Source organism: Eurosta solidaginis, chromosome 3, assembly GCF_040869045.1.
Source record: "Eurosta solidaginis isolate ZX-2024a chromosome 3, ASM4086904v1, whole genome shotgun sequence".
NCBI lineage: Eukaryota > Metazoa > Arthropoda > Insecta > Diptera > Tephritidae > Eurosta > Eurosta solidaginis.
The window spans coordinates 185,667,002-185,681,442 of record NC_090321.1 but is presented as its reverse complement, the minus strand read 5'-3'; the positions used below and the strand labels follow the sequence as shown (position 1 = coordinate 185,681,442).

Here is a 14,441-nt window from a genome sequence, read left to right as displayed (position 1 = left end):
TTCTGGAGTATGTCGGGGTCATTTGGGGACTTTTTCGGGATCATTTGGGGCTCTTCCGGCATCATTTCTGGATGGTTTTCGGGATCCGTGCGGGATCTCGTCGGGGTCATTTGGGGACTTTTTCGGGATCATTTGGGGGCTCTTCCGGCATCATTTCTGGATGGTTTTCGGGATCCGTCCGGGATCCCATCAGGGTAATTTCGGGACTATTAGGGGATAATTTGTGGACCTTTCCGGCATCATTTCTGGATAATTTTCGGTATCCATCCGGGATGCCGACGAGGTCATTTCGGGATTATTTCGGGATCATTTGGGATACCTACCGGCATCATTTCTGGATGGTTTTTGGGATTCGTCCGGGTCATTTCGGAACTATTAGGGGATCATTTGAGGACCTTTCCGGCATCATTTCTGGATAGTTTTTGGAATCCTTTCGGGATCCCGTCAGGGTCATTTCGGGGCTTTTTCGGGATCATTTAAGGATGGCTTTCAGGATTCGTCCGGGAACCCGTCAGGGTAATTTCTGGACTTTTCCGAGACTATTTCGGGATCATTTTGGGACCTTCCCAAGATCATTTCTGGATGGATTTCGGGATTTGTCCGGGATGCCCTCAGGGTCATTCTGGGACTATTAGGTGAGCATTTGAGGACCGTTCCGGCATCACTTCTGGATGGTTTTCGGTATCCGTTCAGATTCCCGTCGGAATAATTGCGGGACTTTTTCGGGATCATTGGGGTCCCTTCCAAAATCATTTCTGGATGGTTTTTGGGATTCGTCCGGCATCCCGTCGGGGTCATCTCGGGACTTTTTCTCGACTAATACGGGATCATTTGCGGGCCCTTTCGGTATCATTTCTGGATAGTTGTCGGGATCCGTTCGGGATCCCGTCAGGGTCTTTTCGGAACTATTGGGAGATCATTTGAGGACCTTTTCGGCATCATTTCTGGTTAGTTTTCGGGATCTTTTCCGGGTCCCATCAGGGTCATTTCGGGACTTTTTCGGCATCATTTAAGATTGGTTTTCAGGATTCGTCCGGTATCCGTCAGGGTAATTTCTGGACTTTTCCCAGACTATTTCGGGATAATTTTGGGACCCTCCCAAGATCATTTCTGGATGGATTTCGGGATCTGTCCGGGATGCCGTCAGGGTCATTTTGGGACTATTAGGTGATCATTTGAGGACCTTTTCGGAATCACTTCTGGATGGTTTTCGGTATCCGCTCAGGATCCCGTCGGAATTATTGCGGGACTTTTTCGGGATCATTTGGTGTCCCTTCCGGCATCATTTCTGGCTGGTTTTTGGGATTCGTCCGGCATCCCGTCGGGTTCATTTCGGGACTTTTTCTCGACTAATACGGTATCATTTGCGGGCCCTTTCGGCATCATTTCTAGATAGTTGTCGGGATCCGTTCGGGATCCCGTCAGGGTCTTTTCGGAACTATTAGGTGATCATTTGAGGACATTTCCGGCATCATTTCTGGATAGTTTTCGGGATCCTTTCGGGGTCCAGTCAGGGTCATTTCGGGACTTTTTCGGGATCATTTAGAGTTGGCTTTCAGGATTCGTCCGGGAACCCGTCAGGGTAATTTCTGAACTTTTCCGAGACTATTTCGGGATAATTTTGGGACCTTCCCAAGATCATTTCTGGATGGATTTTGGGATCAGTCCGGGATGCCGTCAGGGTCATTTTGGTATTAGGTGATCATTTGAGGACCTTTCCGGCATCACTTCTGGATGGTTATCGGTATCCGATCAGGATCCCCTCGGAATCATTGCGGGACTTTTTCGGGATCATTTGGGGTCCCTCCCAAGATCATTTCTGGATGGATTTCGGGATCTGTCCGGGATCCCGTCAGGGTCATTTAGGGGTGCGTTCGAGATCCCGTCAGGGTCATTTCGGGACTTCTTCGGGAATATATCGGGATCATTTCTGGAGGGTTTATGGGATCCGTCCATTACCCCTTAAGGGTCATTTCGGGACTATTAGGTGATCATTTGAGGACCTTTCCGGCATCACTTCTGGATGATTTTCGGTATCCGTTCGGGATCCCGTCGGAATCAATGCGGGACTTACGGAATCATTTGGGATTCCTTCCGGCATCATTTCTGGATGGTTTTCGGGATTTGTCCAGGATCCCGTCGGGGTTATTTCGGGACCTTTTCGGGGCTAATACGGGATCATTTGGGGATCCTCTAGGGGTCGTTTCGTGACTTTTGCTGTATTATTTTGGGATCATTTTGGGACCCTTTCGGCATAATTTCTTGATGGTTTGCCGGATCCATCAGGGTCATTTCGGGACCATTTTGGGATCATTTGGAGACCCTTCCGAGGTCATTTCTGGATCCGTCCGGGATGCCGTAGGAGCCATTTCGGGATTTTTTGTTACTTTTCCGGGATAGTTTTTGCACCCTTCCGGGATCATTTCTGGATCTGTGCGGGATCCCATCTGGGTCAATTCCGGACTATTTCGGGATCATTTTGGAATCCTTCCGGAATCATTTCTGTATGGTTTTCGCGATCTATCGTGGATCCCCTCGGAGCCATTTCGGAACTTTTTCTGGAGTTAGTCGGGATAATTTAGGGACCTTTCCTGGATATTTTCTGGATGGTTTCTGAGTTCCGTCCGGAAGCCCGTCAGGGTAATTTCGGAACTTTTTCGGGACTATTTCGGGATCAATTTGGTACCCTTCAGGCATCATGTCTGTGTGGTTATCTGGATAAGTCTACAATCGTGTCGTTGTCATTTCGGGTTTTTTTGGGACTACTTCGGGAACCACTCCGGGGCGTTTCTGGATGGTTTTTGGGATCCGTCCGCGATAGCGTCGGGGTCATTTCGTGGCTTTTTCTGGATAATTTCGTTATCATTTTGGGATCCTATCAGGTTATCAGCTCATAAAGTTCTTTTTTTTACTCAATTACAAAAATAAAATGCATTAGACAGAAAAAAATTTTAAACAGATAACTTTATAAGCAGGCTAACGTGAATAGCCCACATCTTTCATTTTCTCCTTGCGGACGGGGCCGCGGGTAAAGGCTAGTTTTCTATATTTTCCTTCCTTTATATTAGGTCGGTTGAATGTTTGTCCGCTTTTCATACAAATCTTGCAATCGATTTTTAAGTAACTTCCCATTGAGCCGCAAACGTGAAACTTTACACATAGGTTAGAACACCGTGACAATGCAACAAAAGAGAAAAAATCCGTTAGGTGGTCGCGTGTATACTACCGACTATGTCGGGCCTTCATCTTCTGCCAGACCCTCATGGAAACCGCGCAGTGGGGAAAAATACAAAGAGGCTATCGCTAGTTCCTGCAATAACGATTGTATATACTCCGTGGTACCTATTGATCAGAAAGTGTCTATAATTACCGAAAAAGTCAAGTCGGCAGCACAAATCGCCAAAGGAAACTAATGTTTCTCGCCGAAAAATGAGTGGTCTGACAGCCAGTGCTCAAACTTAAGCAGAAAGGTAATGAACGCTTTAAATATACTGAGAAGGAGGAATTTTGAATGCGATAGGGTTAAGTATCTCACTCTCCGTAAAGAGTAAGTTACACTTTGCAACCGGAAGAAACTAGAGCGGAGATGCAACGAGATTGAGCAGCTGAACACTGTTAGAAATTCTAGCGATTGGTGGCGTTTAGCAAACTCTCTCAAAAAAGTCCGCTGTAAAGTAAGCTCCAACCTCCAAATCCATGATTTCTATTCCCGCTTCAAGGATCTTCTTTTTCGCCATAACATTAACTCGTGTGTACACTGGGCTATGCCTCAGCGTACTGACCCGTTTCTTGATGCTCCTTTCGACTACTGGGAACTTCAAGTGGTTATAGATAGTACCAAATGCAATAAAGCCCCAGGGCAGGATGGCGTATGTTACGAGTTTTATAAATTTGCTCCGCAATGTTTCCTCAATGAACTGCTGGCGCTTCTAAATTTGATATACGTGAGAAAGCAGATCCCTTCCTATTTCAGTTCCGCAATCTTGATCGCTATTTTCAAAAAAGGTGACCCTAACATTACCACAAACTACAGAGGTTTGTCTCTTTTCGATACTACCTACAAAATCTTCTGTGGGCTCTTACTGAACGGCATAAATGCTTGGATCGATTGTAACAAGCAAGATAAGGGTCCATATGTATGTGGATGATTTGGTCCTACTTGCTGAATCTCCTGAACAGCTTCAGGAAATGATAAACTCCCTTTGCGACTACTGTAGCCAATGGGCACTAACTGTCAACCTGAGCAAGTCGAAAATCATGATATTTAGGAAAGGTGGTAGGATGCCTGGGTCCTGGAAATGGTCTTATGGCAGCGAAGACATTAAAATAGTTAAGGAATACAAGTAGGTGTTCTCCTCACTTGTCAGTTATCGTTTACTAAGCACTTAGATTCAAAGTTGGTGGATGCTAAAAACGCTATTAACGCAACGTGGTTGAGCTATATTAACAACCCCCGTATCTGTTTGAGCCAGAAAATAAAAATCTTTGAGGCTGCTTCCAGGTACATCATGTTTTATGGCGCACTAGTATGGGGAGTCGCCCATTTCGACCAAGTCAAGAAACTCTTTAGATTTTTTATAAAAAGCCAATTTCCTTCCCTCTAACACGCCAAATTACATGCTGCATCTGGAAACAGGTTTGCAACCCCTATATTTACACACGCTCAGTCTACACATGGTTTATATTGCTCGTTGTCTCAGACTTACTCATGACAGACTACCACGCATCCTGGCAGTGGAGACAGCTAAGTTGGGGATCTCTTGGGCAAACGTTTGGAAAGAACTCGCTAACAGGGTTAATTTACCTTTCATTACGGAATTTTCAATAGCTAATATTCAGGTTTTCACGACTTCGCTTTTAGGTCGCCTTGCTGAGAGTAATACGAGTATGTTCCTAGAAATTGCTCAAAAGTATACTACCCACGATCTGTACCCTATGTTAGTGCCATTAGAGAGTTCATATCACGGATGATTTCACCGCTTATGCCGTTAGCTTAATTCTACGTGCAAGGGGAGGTTTGCTGAACCTGAACGCAAGAGCTTACAAAAACATATCGTCTCCATTTTGCACAGTGTGTAACTTGGCAGGTGGCAGAAGACGTTGTTCACTTTATTGGTTCATGTCCTATATATAACAATATTCGTTTGCTCTCTTTTGGGGAAACAACTTTAGATATGGCAAAGGTCACTGCTATTTTAAATGGATATAATTTCGACTCTCTTGCCAAGTTTCTTGCAGACAGCATTAAATTCAGGAACATAATATTAAAAGAATTCTCATAGCTTGTAAGCGATTTATTTAACTTGCAATGCGACACCCCACAAATTCTGTTATTGTCGCGATTTTGTACTTTTATTTATTTATGTTATTTATATGTTTGTTTGATTTTCATATTAGCTTTAGTCATAAGTTGTATTTTGATTTGTTAAAATAAATATATGCTAACTAACTAACTATATAAAATTTGAGGTAGTAACCCGAAAGATGACGCTCCGACCAAGAAAGTGTTTCTATCGGAACCCGCCTATAGAAGCAGAGGTAGAGAGCGGCCCGACTCCGTTGTAAGGACCAGGTGGAAAACGATTTAAACTCCCTTGTTGTGACCAATTGGCGCCGTTTGGCCAAGAGAAGGAGCGACTGGTGCACCTTGTTGGACGGCCATAACCGTTTAAACGGTTAAGCGCCAATTAAGTAAGTAAGTAACCCGAAACTCTCGGCATTACAACTTTTTTTTATATTTTAAGGTAATTCAATTTTTGGCTAGTCTATGGGTGTGTCGCGGCCGGGCAGGAACTGCCTTAATTAGTAGTCCCTTCGTTATTATGGAACGTCAAAAAGCAACCAATAACTCTCAGCATTACAATATTTTTTTTCAATATTTTAAGGTTATTTAAGTGTTCACTAGTCTATAGGTGTATGGCGCCCGAGCAGGAACTGTTTTAAATAATTTTTATCTTAAGTAGAATGAAAACCAAAATATGAACTAGTAACCCGCAACTGTCAGCAATACAAATTTTTTTTTTTTTAATAAAATCAGGTAATTTATTTGTTGACAAGTTTATAGGTGTGTGGCGCCTAAGCGGGAACTGTCCTAAAAAATTATTTTTAAGTTTTATGAAATCCAAGAGGCAAAGAGTAACCAGGAAACTCTTAGCATAAAAACCAAAAAAAAATTACATTATAAGGTTATTTAATTTTTACTAGTCTATAGATGTGTAGCAAATTAAGAATCATGAAATCCAACAGGTAGCAACACGGAACTTGCCAATATTACAAAAGTTTTTTTTTTTTTTTAATTTTAGTGTTATTTAATTGTTTGCCAATCTATACACCTATTACATATTTATTTCTTTCTAGAAAAGGTTGAGAGAAGAATCATTCTGATGTTGAGCTAGAAAAAATTATCTCATCAGATGGTATAAATTATTACTGGAAGAGTGAGTTTAAAAGCAAGAATAAGGGAAATGGTTTGAAAAAAGGGGGTATCAGAGGTTAACAGGAAAAGTAGGAATTATATAAGATGAGATTATAGCAATAGCGAAAGTAAGGCTCAGATAAGATCAAGAGCAGGGGGAGTAAGAGCAAATCCCCCCCACTCCATTTTCTACTTACGGATGATTGAAAGGGATAAGGAAATTGAGTGGGTATATTAAACTTAACTGGATAAAATCAGAAGAGAGAGGAAACAAAAGAGGAAGAAGAGAGAGTGAGACAGAGAAACAGATGGATGCATACAAGAAGTCAAGACAAAATCAGTGGGGTATGATCATAAGGCTGGGAGTATTTCATGTTGATCTTAGCATAGCCAAGGTTAGCCAGAACTGTTTAAAATAAAGATCTGATAAGCCACAAACTTCTGCCGCTATATATTTTTACTTCATTCAGCACTTACTGCTCAATAAGAGTCTTGGAACCGTATATCGTCAATCCCGAGTTTTAGTACTACAAACCCCCCATAAACCGATTCTTAACTCCATGATATTCTTCCAAATCGTCAGTCAATTTATTGACGTCAACGGTCTGTTTCTATATTCTATAAAGTTTTGGAGAAGTTTATACTCCCAAGATCCAACCACTCAGTTCCAATGACTATAATTAACCATTTCCTCTCAGGAGCTCCGTAATTCTTTTGAATAACGTAAGGCCTTATTTCATAAACAAAAAGGAAACAACACCCGCCCACAAAAGGAAATACAAACCGCAGTCATTACACTCCATTTTGTAATATTGACTTCATCTGACCCCCTAACCCGCTGGGGTGACTTCATCTGTCTGGTTTTATTGCATCATGACAGTACCCAATCGGAAAGTAAATCTACTTTTTTGTATGTTTGTTTTTATATTTTGCTTATACCCAGTTTGCGAATTAAATTCTGATTCCTAATTGTAAAATTAAAACTGTCAAAATATATGGGTAAAGCACTAAATTTGACTGGCAGTTAACACGTGCACCAGGTGTCACTTAAAGCAACAACAAATGTACTGTACTGCAATTATTTCTTTGGTAAAAATTCAATTTTGCACACATTAAGAAGCTGAGCCGCGTTTTAGATTGAGTGCTTTGACTTAGCCGGATGACGAGTTAACACCTGCGCTAACCCCACAATCATGAACAACAAAAAAATATGCCACCAGTTTTTATTGCACACTAAAATGAGTTTGGTTTAATTTAATGATTGCTTCTTAATTAAAAGTGAGTAAGCGAGAGTGAGTTAGCGAGTGAAAAGTGGTAGAAAAAACAATAAATTTTCAAAGTTCACCACCACATACAAACAAAAAAAAGCACATTTCACCAACACACACATACAAATGAACTTATACCAAAACGCGTTAGCAGCTGCTAAGCTGTTCGGTACTTTCAATTCGGCTTCATTTGCTGCAATAAAATTTAATTATTTCAAGAAAAATTTTATAGCACCAAATAGCTTTGCTCCTCGTTAAATATCAAATCCCCCGCTGTATGCTTCTCACGCCTCCGCTGTTTCTACTTCTTGCAAATGCTTGCACTTTGACTTCTTTCAGTAACTATCAATGTCTTTGAAATTTCCTATTACTGCATATATGATTGGAAGATGTGGAAAAAGTACTTAAGTTGATTGAAACATTGCTACACACCTCCAATGTCTCTAAAGCTCTACACGTCAGCGGCTGGGCTGATATTTTATGGAAACCATAAGAATCAAATGCAATTAGTAGCATGTACAACTCAATTAGATGATATTAAGAAAAAACACACTGAGGTAGACTGCCTTAGCTGCTATCGTACGCTAAGCGCACGACTTCTTACGCCCCAACTCCGATTTTGGTTCCTCCTACTTTTACTGCAGCATGTAAGATCAGCCAACTCATCGACACTATTTAGTTGATGCTGTGCTGGTGTCTGGCGAAATGGAGCTGAAAAAGTAGACTAACTGTACTCAGCTTTTATAAATATGTTTAACTGAATTTAGCTCTACAATTGCTCAGCAAAATTTTCTTTAGTCTCGCCGCTAACTCCACAAGGATTTATGTACTGCACATTCTGACGACAGCAAGTGCGAAATAATGGTGGCAATGACGCCGCCAAATTACGCCTTTAGCTACTATCCGATAAACAAATAGACATACATATAAATTGATCTAAATTAAATGAATGTATGTAGTAGATATTAGCAGAATGAATAGCATATAGGAGCTGTTGGCTGAAGCTGACTGCTGCTTTCCACATATTTTGTCGCAGATTTATGAGCCTTTAATTGTAGAGACAAAAGGTGAATTTATTTCCGATTTTAATTATTTGGTAGCAATTTATTCAATTGTTGGTAAATACATAATACATTTACATTTACACACAACTATGTAGATATGTATACGTAGATATAATACGAGTACCAAGCAAATACAATAGCTGACGCTGAGGTCCAAATATTTCCTAAATATGTAACGGTCCTATCTAATTTCGTGGTTAATTTCGATAATCTTACGGCTCAAGGCCCAATTACGGAGGGGTGACATAAAGTCCACAGCCATAACATCAATTAACTTTATGACCACTTCAAATGGCCATAAAATCAATTGGAATTATGATCATATGGAAAGGTCACAACGTCAAATTTCAAGAGGTTAAAATGTCAACGATCCGATATAGTCATAAAGACATTTTTTTTTATCCCACAAGGTCAATAATTTTATTCTTACCTTCATGTATTGAAATGTTGACAGCTTTTTAATCACAGTTTCGGTTTTTTCGCTATATCATTACTTAGTCAAATGTAAAAAAAATATTTTTAATTTAAATTTTTTGGCTTCTTTTCGTATGTTTTGATACCATTCTAGTGCAATATTCCGATAAAAACGTTTCGCTACGAGGCTCTCTCTGAGATAAGAAAAACTTACTCAACTAAAAGTTTCAAGAAAATTTTGGAATAAAAAATCGGAAACTTACTAAATGGTCATAAAGTCATATTAAGAAACGTCATAAAGTCAATATACCGTCAGACAATTTGAAGTGATCAAAAGACCAATTGTTTTAAGTGGTCATAACGTCAATTGACCTTTTGTATGTTGACCTTATGTCGCTCCACCTAATTATCGACTGCGATATTTACCTTATCATCAATATACGCCCATGAAGCTTTAGCTATAGCTTAATAGTGCTAACCACCACTCTACTCTCACACCCTTTTGACTGAAAATAATCTTCGATCAGACGACTAAATTGAGCTTGAGCACATATCTGACTCACTAACTACTGCGCCCTTCAGACATCTTAGGTCCCTGTCTGCCTGGAAAGCAATTAGTACGATTTAGGGTGTCATGCCGCCTCGAAAACGGATGACGCTGTTTACAGAGCTACGCTGCTTGTGAGCCAAAAACGCTGGGTTTTTCAGATCATTTTTATGACGCGAAGTGGAGAGAGAAACGGCTTCAGAAAGAAATTTGAGACCGAACGACGCACGATGGGGTATTTGATCAATCTAGCTGGCAAAAAGTCATTTTTTCAAAATGTTCCAATTTTTTTTTAATATACTCCCTCGTGTTCCTAGATGTCCACTGAATATTATACATACCCCAAAATTCATCTGCAACGTAAATGGAGCTAACCGCGCACATCTAAAGTTATATAAAAATTGTATACAGTTCGATGTATTTTTGGATTAAAAAGCAATATACCCTTCTAACCTAAATACTTGTTTACTTGTTTAGCCTTAATAAAATTTAGTTACATTTTCGTTTAGGACAGGTAAATGTGTTTTAATTCATATGTTAGATTTTTTATACCTCATGTTTTAACTGAGTTAATCTACTTGTAATACTTCTCCTTTTCTATATTAAATTTTTTAAAAACCTTCCAAAAAAAGACATCTTTTTTTCATTTCATATCATGTCAGTAATTTTTTGGCAATACATAAGCTTGTGTTTGTTTTAAAGTTTAATAACAAAAACGGCTGCGCATACCTGCGCTTTTTTGAGTGGTGATCAATTTTGTAAGAGACTGATACCCCTAGGTGAAAAGTTTTAAAATGTAATACTATATCGATGTACCAAATTTGATTCAAATTTGTTAAGACGTTTCCGCGATGGATAGACAAAGAAATATATAAAAGGAGGTGAGGTGGCAACCCTAAGTGGCAACCCTACTTAAAAGTGTTAATAGAAATGCGGAGTAAAATACCTTTCGTATGATACCCGTATTGACCTACATATCTCATGTAATGCCAAAAAATGCCCTCGGGTCCCTCCGAAATCGGGGGATCGATCCATAGTAATTCTGTGCGGAACACCGCGAATTCACTGTCAAATATTTCATGATACAACCACTTTTTAAACAGAAATAACTGCTGTTTTAGTTTTGGCCTGCTAGATTGATCAAATACCCCACCGTGCGACGTGGATGTGATTAGCATTTAAGCAAAAAAAAAAAATACGAAAAGAATAGCTAATATGGAAGTATGTCTGAATTTGAGTAGCTTTCGAAGCGTATGAGCCTTTTCCGAACTACATAGGTAACCGCATTAGCTCCATTAAAATTGATAAGACCCTACCTGAGTAGCTGGGAAGCAAACTAGGATTCATACAAGGTGACTTCCTTTCATGTGATGAAAAGATCACGACATTACAGAGTTGAGCTTGTATCAGAGTGGTATTGATGTGTATATTAAAAGCTGAAATATCACGATTTATATGCTCTATGGTGATTGTCGGTGTTTATAGGAACAGAGTTGTGACCTGCAGCGTTGCGAATTTATCCTTCCCATACTAAAGGTAATAGGGGAGTATATTCCAAGGGGCAGGAAATTGTCCTTACCCTATCTAAAGGTTTAAAGTGAGTCCAAGATTCCTGGCTGGATAATCCATCTGCTATCTCAAAGTGTTATCGAGCCCATGCATACTTCCTGTCTTTAATTAGGGATTTACAACTGTATTCTAATGGAGCGTCCTGATACTTATTCACCCCCACGTTTACCCATTTCCCGGGCAAAGAATTTTAGTGGTCCTACTTCCTAAAAGAGCAAACATGGAAAATTAGACATCGCAATATGAGGCGTATTCCGTTGCCGATACTTTGAGTAGTCCTGGAAGGACAACAAACTGTTGGAATTTGACCAGTTTACCGCTATATTGAGGCAAAATTCGGTGCATTAATCGATTTGCTGGCTAAGGGACTGTCACTTATACTCCCCAATGTGAAAAGAGAGCTTCAACGGACGAAGACTCAGACACTGAAAACTAATTAAAGTATAGGTCAAGTAAGTTATTCAAAGTAAGCTTTTAGAAAAAAGTGAAGAGAAGTTTAAAGTGTCAAAGATGAAAAAAAATGTCTTCATGATTCAAAAAAACTCCTGTAAAAAGGAGAAAAATAACGTAAACACAAAAAATACTCGACACACAAATCCTTTGGTGTACCATAAATCCAGCGCGACATTGCGCAAAACTAGCAGCACCGCCCTCAAACTGACGAGAACAGCGATGTAGAGATGACGACAGTCGCTTGTCGTTTTTAATTAAGTTCAAACACTAAAAGTCGCACTGCTGTGCTGAGCTGGGACGAGTTGGTTGATGTTTGGCAAGGAAGAGTAAAAAGTAGAAAAAATACACGACAAATCTAAATTAAAGTTACAAAAATTGATGATCCAGAATACAAACATAGATTGAAATAACAGAGAAGGGAGATGGATGATGCTAAATTTGTTAGAAGTGACAAGCAGCTTGCAATTGATATAAAAATTAATACGACATGATATTAAAACAAATTTCTATTCTAACACGGCGGGTAAGGTCAGCGGGAACCTGTTGGGGTGAAATATAATATGTAAGGCACAGTTATGTAGAAAGTCTTTGTTTGCTCCAATTTGTATTAAGACCCAGCAGAAATTTAAAGCATGCAGCATAGATCTTTCTTGCAGGAATTATAGTTAACAGTTTAATTGAACATTATGTTAAACCAATTTTACACAAAAGATTAATGAAATAATTAGTCAAGTTTTCTACAATAAAGCCCTTATTGCTAGGCGAATCTATACAAGTTCATGGCAAAGCGACTTTGACCCAATTCGCCGTGCAGCAGAATGTCAAGTCAAAAGGAAATTAGCATTGATTTCAATTAACTGACATCTTGCTGAACCAAGGCATTGCTTGAAAATTATCAAGAAAAAATCAGTCGATGTAATAACTCCACCTTGTACTGAAATCGCCTTGGTCCAGCTCGTCTAGTTTATTTGTAATCTGTATTGAAAATGTAAATTTACTCCCAAGATTCCTTCATGCATTTATGCACAATCCTGAGGAGTTAAAGCCATTGGTTTCTAATTAAAAAGATAAGGCACATTTCATACTCACACTTGGAGATTCCATTAATTCTCCTACCACTATTTTTTTACATTTTTTCTCGGAAACATGAGCATAAACATTTATCATGAAACGTGCTGCTAAATATTTACACTGCACTTTCAAATCTGATGTAAAAAAGCTATGCTGGGACTAATCGTGGATAGTTGAAGTGCTGGTTTTAAATGTTAAGCTTTGTACAGGAGCATTATTTTCTAGAACATGAAAGTTGTATTTCTTCCAGATTTTTTACAAACTAACCGAGGACCCCTTAACATCCCTTGATATATAAATTCAAACAAAAGATAAATCACACTTGCTGCACTAAAAGTATATTTACCGAAAATGATCTATACGAAGTCCAAAGAAATTATCGGAGACTTACCATAGATCGAGCTGAGAGATATCTGAAACAATAAAAAATACTCGTATAAATATATTCGTGTAATAGCCTTGATGTAAGTACAAGAAAGTATATCTTAAGAACAATTCGAATAGGAATTGAAGAGAAACATACAGCAGCGAACAGAAAAATAGCTGTGGCAGTGTAATCAAATTTGGTTAACTAAATAAATTTTTCTTTTCGACAAAATTTCGAACTTTTTAACTTTTTATTTGGAGTTCTCTGATTTTTTTTAGTATACGGATTTGTAATAATATATGTAATACTTTTATACACTCAGAGAAAAAAATCGTTCTAAAACGAACGAAACAAGTTCAAAATAAAGAACATTCGCTGACAAAAGTCTGTTAAGTACGGTTTTTCTTAACTCGTGACCGATTCGTGACCGATGGGCTTGTTTTAAGAACAGTTTTTCCAAGCACACCGTTCGTATTTTATGACCAGTTTGGTATTGATATGGGAACCTTCTGTGCTCATTTCAAGCACTACTTGGGCTTGATTTAAGATTTTTCTTTCTCACGCTTCGAGAACGATTTGGGGTCGATTTAACATTTTTCGGTCTCAATTCAAGAACGGTTCGTGCTTGACCTTTGGTGGGAGGGGAATTATTTTTTTCAATAGGTACCCATTTATTTTTTATTAATAATAATTTTTCTGTCATAAATAAAAAATATTTATCACGAAAAATTTTTTATTAAATTCCGAAATTTTACGAAAAAATGCATAATATGATGCATTTTTTCATGTTTATCTTGTTGAAAAATTATTCTTATTTTAAGATGTAATCTGCATATATGCTTAAAACATTTCATAACAAGTTTGAGAATTATCGATGCATAAGTGAATGGAAATATAATTGAACGAAAAATAAAAGTTAAAAAAATTGTTTTAAAAAATTTTTCAGTTTGATGGTGATCGAACTCGCGCCTCGCAATCGCAAACACAACATCATAACCGCTGGGCCACTACGACCGCTTGATAGCTTGTGCCAAATGTTGTATTTAACATTGTCGTGCACACGAATTGTACCGTTTCTTTTTTCTTTAACTTAATTTAAGAACATTGTTCTCATTATTAGAACATTTGTTCATATTTTAAGAACAGCCGTTCTCTTTTCGAGAAAATGGTGTCAGTTCAAGCACAAGGTTGTTGTTTTAAGAACTGGTCGTTCGTTTTTCAAGAACCAAAAAGTAAGAACATGAAAAGCTTGAATTGAGTCCGATGGTGCTGG

General features: G+C 38.8%; 1 long non-coding RNA gene across 2 annotated transcripts in view; it reads right to left on the bottom strand.

Annotated features, from left to right (window-relative positions):
• The window catches only part of LOC137246840 (uncharacterized), a 330,118-nt gene that overhangs the window by 213,216 nt on the left and 102,461 nt on the right, over positions 1 to 14,441 (bottom strand). For both annotated transcript variants that reach the window (XR_010951718.1, XR_010951719.1), the window contains exon 3: positions 13,193 to 13,214. This is a non-coding gene — a long non-coding RNA (uncharacterized lncRNA). The remainder of the gene's footprint in view (positions 1 to 13,192; positions 13,215 to 14,441) is intronic.